Source organism: Lathyrus oleraceus, chromosome 3 (assembly GCF_024323335.1).
Source record: "Lathyrus oleraceus cultivar Zhongwan6 chromosome 3, CAAS_Psat_ZW6_1.0, whole genome shotgun sequence".
Taxonomy (NCBI): Eukaryota; Viridiplantae; Streptophyta; class Magnoliopsida; order Fabales; family Fabaceae; genus Lathyrus; species Lathyrus oleraceus.
In genome coordinates this window covers 229,049,190-229,058,381 of record NC_066581.1, presented here as the reverse complement: position 1 = coordinate 229,058,381, position 9,192 = coordinate 229,049,190, and the positions used below count along the sequence as shown (strand labels likewise).

At 29.3% G+C, this 9,192-nt stretch overlaps 1 pseudogene; it reads left to right on the top strand.

Annotated features, from left to right (window-relative positions):
- The first annotated feature begins 6,062 nt into the window (after nt 1-6,062).
- LOC127130569 (uncharacterized) lies at nt 6,063-7,117 on the top strand (annotated as a pseudogene).
- Nucleotides 7,118-9,192: the final 2,075 nt, after the last annotated feature.

The following is a 9,192-nucleotide window of genomic DNA, read 5'->3' as shown; positions in this document are numbered from 1 at the left end:
AAGCCCGGAGTTACTTTGCTATATAAGGAGCTCAAACCTACATTGGAAAAAACCACTCCCATTGAAGATCTTATAGTGTTAGGGTTTATGTTGTGTATTCCATACTAATGCCCTAATATGATTAATGTAGGACCTTTATGTACACCTCTATGTTTCATTAACTTGGCATAAATGGTTTGTCTAGTTGAGTTGTAATCAACATTGTTATGCACCTATATGTTTAAGTAACTTAGCATAGAAGGTTTGTCTAGTTGAGTTGTAATATTTAACGTTCTCTCATCTTATGAAGATTGAAGTTGATCACTAGGGTTTAGTGGTTGTTTTCCCCTATCACTAGTTTTGTAGAAGACAAGAAAGTGAGTAGGTTCTCATATTTAGGGGGAGGATCTAAATATAAAGTCATTGGGTAGTGTTAGAAAGAGGTATTGAACAACATATGATGTGTTATTGTTTGTAAGTCTAATTGTACTAAACTACTAATAATGAATTTCCTTTCTTGGATTGTGGACTCATCCCCCTAGACATAGGTGTAGTTTCACTAAACGGGGTAAATAATTGGTTGTGTTCTTTATTGATTTTCTGCTCCATCATCTATTACTTGTTAGTATAGTGGTTGTGGTGTAACTTGTCGAACATGTTATCGAAACATAGAGTTTGACATGTGTCCCATGTGGAACATAATTTCAGTTGGCACCAGAGCAGGCACCCTCGCCTCTTGGGTGAGCTCCAAGGGATATAAATTCTACTCAAATAGAGAAAATTAAAGATGGAGGATCAGTAAAAAAACATCTATTTTGGATTGCACAACTTATGATTATTAGAAGGTGATGATGGTGGCTTTCTCAAATGCTTGGGAAACAAAGCATGGAAAGCTATGATCAAGGGATGGAAATATCGAATGATTACCTATGAATATGATACAACCAGCCTAAAACCAAAGTTTGATTGGACTGATGTTGAAGATGATGAATCCCTTGGGAATTCCCAGGCATTGAATTCGATTTTCAATAGTGTCGACAAGAACATGTTTAGGCTGATCAACACATGTTCAAAAGCTAAAGAAGCATGGGAGATTATGAAAACTGCACATGAAGGTACATCATAGGTTTGTATGTCAAGGTTATAACTCCTAACGACAAAATTTAAGAACCTGAGGATGAATGGAGATGAAACTGTGAGTGATTTTCACATGAGATTGCATGATATTGTAAACACCCCCTTTGTCTTAGGTGAAAAGATGTTTGAAGAAAAGCTTACCAGGAAAATTCTCATATCATTGCCTAAGAGGTTTAATATGAAAGTAACTGCTATTAAATAAGCTCGGGATTTGAGCAACATCAATGTTAATGAACTCATTGGTTCCTTACAAATCTTTGATATGTCCATCAATGAAAGAAATTAAGGTTCCCAAGGATGTTGCAGATAAGTTGGAATCCTAGTTAAATAAGGCCAAGGAAGCTGGAGGTTTTAGGAACGACATCACCATTGTTGAACCTTATGGTAGATCATTTGTCCCTAAGAAGATAATCCTCTCAAATATGCATACTAAGAAGATAAGACGGATAAAGACTGTAGTTGTAGGTCTAATGGAATCAAGTGATTCTGAGTGAGATGAAGATAACCCATATTGGATTTTGATCTAAGGGTTTGAGGTTAAGATATCTCTTCTTATAGATTTCCTATTTCTAACTTTGTTATTTTGGACCTTGTATATGGGCATGCTTTGTAATGATCTGATTATGTAAAAGCTTCATAGCTTGTTAAGACTGGTGTGTTCATATTGAAGATTGCTGATTCTAGTTGTTCTTTCATAATCTGTTTGTGTATGTGTTAACATACTAACCTATGCTTGACTAACTTCTAGATGTCAGGTTGAAGACCTTACCCTTTGCCAATTTATGGAAAAAAAAGGGAGTAATGGTGTTGTTTAGTACTAACCCTTATGGGTAAGTACTAATGTTCAGCTCCATGCTGGAGCATCGGGCATGGCATCTGATCATGGTCCTTGTGTCTGTGAAAACATATATATCTGTGTTAGTAGTATTCATTTATATTAACTACAATGCATGACTAAGTATGTGAATGATTTCATACTGATGTATCTTAGCTAGTAGGATTGTATTCTACTAACAATGTGGTACTAGATTCATTCATGACTAAGTCTCTGAATGATTGCATGATTATCTATTTGGTTTAAGCAAACTGAATGGACTATGTGTAAGCATCTGAATGTTGATGCTTCTGACTTCTGATGCTACTAGTGCTTAACCTAATACATGGAATCTGCTGCTGCTAAAATGCCCTGAAGATCCAATACATCTACTAGTTGTCACTTGTTTTCATGGAAGAAATGCTATTTATCTTGAAGAGTTATTTTGCCATAATTTGCCAAATGGGGAGATTGTTGTTCCTATTAGATTGACCATTTGGATTGGCTACATTTTAGCAAAACAACAACTTGGAGAAGTGTCCAAGTATTCAAGATTGGTCAAGCTTGCTAAAGCTATATGAAGCTACAGAAAGGACACATGTTGGGTGCGATACTCCAGCATGTTGGTTCGTTGCTAAACGCCTATAATTTGAGAAAAATTTAAATTATGATAAGGTAACAACAACAAAATTAACTTAACAAATATAAATAAATTACATTTATATGGATAAATTTAATATCTTAACCCATGAATTCACAATCTCCCCGGAGACAATATCTAACATGTGTCTCATAACACAATATCCACACGAAAACCTGTCAGATTATTTTCGCGACTACAAATAATTTTCATATAGTTACTAATTAATACACACAAAATAACAAGTAATACATTAGGAAAAATAAAATAATATCAAAAAGCACAAGTAATACTTACTTTTGGGAAATAGAACTTTGGCTTTCTATGAAGGAGATTATGTTTCACAAAATTGTATCCCTCCATAGATCTACATGTCGGTAAAAATTAAACATGGATAAAAAGTATTCAAAATTAAAGATAAAATTTGAGTATTATAAATAATACCCACTCAAAACATTATGCATATATTCATTAAGTTTATAGTGTAATGAGCATAACATAACTACAACATTTTGCTTCAAACATATAATAACTAGTTGCCAATGGTTCCTGCATAAACATTAAAAATAATTAATAATGTGTATAAAATTGATTTATAAATGAAAACACAAATTAATATATACTCATGTGTAGTAAAAAGGTCCCATGTAACATTCTTTATTCTCATTAACCAACTTATTTTGTATGTACATCTTGATAGTGTTTACTCTCTTACCTTGATATTGAATGTTCAATGGATCTGAGAAACAATACTTTCTTAATTTCCTTTCAACACGCATCTCATGCACGAACCTAATTAAAAGTTAATGTAAAAGTCAAATCTTTATGTTAAAGTATGAGAACAATGAATATCAATTGAAATCACCGTAAAAATTATACTCACGGTCACCACAATTGTAGTATGGGTATGTCCAGCAAATCATTTGACTTTAAAAATTTCATAAGACAACTCTTATGAAGTATACAAGATTGTTTTGGTTCGTGTTTTAATGTAAAATCTCAAATGTCTGAAATCTCCTCTATCATCCTTGATAGTTTATGAGTGTTATCTAGTTGAAGTTGTGTGGTATCATTATTGTGTTGCATGACATAACAACTATCTTTTGTGATTGCACTACCCATAACAATTTTGTCAACTACTTCCCTTGTAAGTCCAATTGATCTGAAATTGGATGGTTGAATACACCAATTGATTTTGATTGTTGCATCATAAAAACAACCAAAATATAATACAAAAATTAAAATGCACAAACAATAACAACAATATATAACACAAATTTTTTAATTTATACTTATACCTTAAACACATCGCGGGTACACCTCTCTCGAACTTTTGCAGACAACTTCTCTAGCTCTTCCTCAGCCAACCTTTCTCGCTCCTCCTGGACCATCTCTCGCACCTCCTGAACCATCTTCTCCTACTCCTCTTGCAACATTCTCTTCCGCTCTTCCAGATTCACCCTCCCACTTCCCTATTGAGTCCACTTCTCCACCGCCTCCTGAATCCACTTCTCCCGCTCCTTTTCTAATACCTCCCCCAACTTTTCAATAATTATCTCTTAAATTTCTGTCAATTTACTTTGTTAATTGATTGCAATGAGCCAAAATGTAACTTCAAGTCGACGCCTCTTTCAAGATGTTATGCCGATCTCGTGAAATGAAGATATCAGCTTTAAACTATTCAACCAATACATCCCACAACGCATATAAAAGTTCATATTTACCAAATTGAATTAACTAAAATAAATAATGTTGAAAAAAGTACTTACTTACAATTTTTTCACCCACTTCGCGAGTAGCCTCTGATGTGAACTCACCCTATAGTATTTGACGCATCCTATTTCATTTCTCATGACATTATGATGGAGATGGATTGTGATCAATGCTTCTAGAAGGATCTCTCAACTCTATTTCCCTTTATTTTCTTTTTTTTATTAATAATTTTTTATTCAATTTTATTATATCCTCACCAAGACATGAATAGATGTTTCTCACTTTAAATTAAGTCAAATTACAAATTCTTACTAAATATTTTAATTATTCAATTCAATTCAACTTTCTTAAATAGAAAGTCAAAGTGAAGTCTTAGCAAAAAATAATTAGACAGTTCGATAACATGAACCTCATTAATATTATAGTGTTTATGCATAAAAAGTATTTATATTCAATGTTCATGACTACACATATCATAACAGCTAGTATCAGAGTAAAAGAAAACTAGTTTATAGGGTACTCGTTTTTTAAAAGGATATAGATATTTGAGAGTACATTAAATAATGAATTAAAATTGTAACATATAAATCATATTTAATTTTGGAGCACATTAACAATTTTAAATAATGATTTACTATTTTTGACTTATGACTCAACTGACTAAAAAATATTTTCTAAATATGTAAAAATTTAAAAAGATAAATCACAGACAAAAACTAAAATGCTTAGAAATGCAAAAGTAGCATCAATAAATATGATTTTATCACAGTTTCATGTCATAAATTTATTTCTGTAAAATTATCGAAAGATCAAGTTGTGTTATTGTTCACTCCTTCATTTACTCTAATAGAATAGATTCTATCAATAAATAACACGAGAGTTTGAATTAATAAACGAGACTTCTTTTAGAATAATAATAATAATTCTGTATATATTTTTATTTAATTTAAAATTGTAGTTTTATTTTTTATCTATGCTATACAAAATATTTTTTATATAATATGTTTTGGAACTACCGGCTAGTAGACCAATATAATTAAGAGATTAATTACTATACACTGTCAGTGTAAAAAATTTTACACCGTCGGTTCATCACCATCACCCGTTTGTATTACTTTATAGATTTTTAAAATAAAAGTCAAACTTCTTTTAATATCCAACGTCTATAATTAACTGACGGTGTAAAATTCTTTTACACTGTCAGTGTATTTCAATTAATCTCTATAATTAATGACCAAAAAGAAAATAAATCAACTTTAACAATATTTTATTTATTTATTTTATAATATAACATTCATTAAATATATATTTAATATATAATATAATTCGAACGATAATATGTTAGATCGGATATTGTTTTTACTGTGTTTCAAATTTTAGTCTTAATGAATTTCAAACGATAATATAACATTCATTAAATACATATTTAGTATATAATATAATTCAAACGATAATATCTTTGTTAGATCGGATTTTTATTTATAATTTTATTTGTTATTTAGTCTAAAAATCTAACATAAATATATATCATATTTAAAAATAAAAAAAATCTCAAGTCATGTGATTGTTCAAACTTGACCTTAATAAATAATATATTTTCCTTAAAAATTCTATTTCTTGTTGACCGTAGAATACATTTTTCTTATATATTTTTTTTTCTTTTATAAATATTTAAGGTAGTTTTATCTAGGAATAAATACTCCTCACTACTAATCATCAAATCACACAAATTTGCATTCTCACTTAAAAAAAACTCTCAATCTGTGCTTTTGAAAAAAAATGTCTGAAAAAATTTCTATCAGAAATAATGAAGACAAAATCTTAAAGCACAAAATAATTGAAGAATCAGAGACAACATTAAGGAAGGAACCAAAGAATATAATAACATCTCCTAAAATTGATTTAGAGAAGGGCAAAATGGTAGAAGTGCCAGAGTCCAAACTACATAAAGAATTCAAGGTAACAACATCATCCATTCAATCTAAAGATCTGTTGACTCTAAAACTTGACAACAACACTAAGTCAACTTCCAATCTTTTGGAGAAAGGTGAACATTCAAGTTCATCACAAAATTTTATTGCTGATCTTTTACCTAAGCAAGAAGTCAAAGAATTTCCTTGTCTTGTTTGTAACAAAAAATTTGTATCTCCACAAGCTCTCGGAGGACACCAAAATGCTCATAAGCGTGAACGTGCCTTTAAAAAAATGGAGAAAAAACAAATGAAGAAGAAATGGATGCAGCCCTAAGTTATATACCTGGTTTTACATATTCTTATCCTTATTCAAGTCCTATTTACTATCAAGGATATCCTTCTTTCTGCAGCAACTTGGAACACCCAGTTGGCACTCAAATGAACAATGTCATGCCTTCTTGGCTTGGTTCTCCGTCTGGTGGTTATGGAGGGATGTATATACCAAATACAACTTCTCCACCACCTTCTTGGCTTGGTTCTCCGTCTGGTGGTTATGGAGGGATGTATATGCCAAATACAACTTCTCCACCACCTCCACTGGTGATGCAAATTCAAAAGCCACCACTCACACCACTACACTTTGGGATGACTAATTTTTTGGGTGGAAATCAAACTTCTGCAGTGTCAATTACTCAAGGGCAAAACACTGTAGAATTGGGATGTTTTTGTCAAACTAATCAAACCCCTCCATCTAATGAGGGTGAAGGAAGAAATTCATATGCTCAACTTTCTTCTTATGATCTTTCAATGAAAACTCATGATTTTATTGGAGGAAACCAACTTCTAGCAGAGACGAACGTGTCTTCATCATCAACAAGTGAATCAACATCGGAGGAACTCGACTTGAATCTTAAGCTTTAAGATCTTGTGTCTACCTAATAAAAAATACATTAGACACATATTGTGATATCATGTTTTCATGGTCACTCTTTTATTTGATTTATGTTTTTTGTTTTGATTTATTTTTATTCCGTATCTTAATGTTCTTTGTTTCATTAATGAATAAAATATATATTTTCTTTACTAATATTAATAGTTTTAATTAACAAGTAGATCTATTACATGGTCTTTCTGTAATAACTTATCACTTGTCTAATTATCTCCAAGTAGAATTTGTAAATTAAGAAATAATATTTTCTGATATATTCTAAACTATTTTCGAATGAGATATAATTTTAGGACTAAGTTACAAGTTCGTAACAAGATGAAGAATAAATTATGTAACTTTTGAATTAGTTAGTTTAATATTTTTTTAATCAATTACTCTATGAAATTTATTGTTAGATTCAAAGTTTATATTTATAAATTATATAAAAATGAAATAATTTAAATATGTAAGTGAGGTATATAAATATTGACATTATATAATATAATTATTTAAGATGTTAATTTTGATTATCATTTTAATATAAAAAATGGAGAATTGAGAATGATTAAAAAATAAACTATTTAATATGATTTATCACTTAGCTAACAACTTTTGGTCTTCGATACACCTAAATCATATCAAATGATTAAGTATTTTTTTATTGGCTCATAACTTTTTTCTTAAAATTTATATATAAACTTTAAATCTAAATAAATCGTGAATTTAGCAAAACGTATATATTTGATAAAAGTATTGTTAAATGTTATAATATTTTCCAAGTGTTATACAAGTATAAATTGTTTATAGCTTCTAGATTATTACATGAAATATAAAAGTATTTTGTTGACACTTATTACTTCTGGTCTTTTCTTTGACATTTGCAAAAATTGAATTTAAGATAATTAATAATCAGAAAAGAATTTGAATTGTTTAAATAATAATCATAATAAATATAAAATATATGACTTTGAAAAGAAGAATTTAGGACATTTTTATTAAAATTTTAATTTATATTATATTTAATTATTTCTTACAAAGAAAAAAAAACGTATTTCACTGAAATTTTGTATTTTTGTTAGTTTTGATAAAAATATAATTAATTTATATAACTAAGAATTAATAACAAATTATTTTATATAATTTGTTTGTTTCATAATACACACGAGAGTTGATAATATTTTTTTCTATTATAGCTAAAAATATTTAGTTAAATTATAGTAAAGCAATGATTCATATACAACAATTTATGTATATATATTTTGTACTGTTATATTTGTTAGAGTTTCAATTAGTAGCGACGTTTGAGCCCTCGCATAGTGACAAATTGTCTAGACGCTACCTTTACGGAGTATGCGCTACTACAAATTATATTTTTTTATAACAAAGCTTTCATCTCGACCAATCAAAAACTGAGGTATATATTTTAGGAGCGTCATGTTTAATTTAAAAAAATATATAATTTATACCCTCGATTTTGCATAAAACCGAGGGGATATAACTACATGGACCTCGCTTCGAATTCTAGTTACTTTATTTTTTATTTTTTTTTATTTCTCACATGACGCCTTTCTTTTTTTCCTTTTTTATTTAATATTTTCACATGCCGTTTTTTTCTATTTATTTTAAATTTTAATATGTATTATTTCTCGGTTCCATGGTCAACCGATGGATAATATCTTTTGCATTAATATTTTTAAATTTATATATTCAAATGCTTTTTTATTATTTTATTTTATTTTATTATTTTTAATTATTAAATAATCTAATCCTTCGATTTTATCTAAAATTTGGCGTGATAGTTCTTTTACATGAATTTTCAAAATATGACGTTTTTCTAGATATTTTTTTTAAAATTTTAATGAATATATTCCCTCAGTTTTGCCTAAAAATCGACGTGTATGTTCTTTTGCATGAATACTTTATAAAACGAAACTCTAACTTTTCATTTATCTATAGCGTTTCTTCGTCATTCTCTTAACAAAAATCTAGGCGATTTTCATCAACTCTTCCAACATCAACTCTTTTCAACATCAACTCTTTTCAACACAACTCTTCCAACATCAACTTG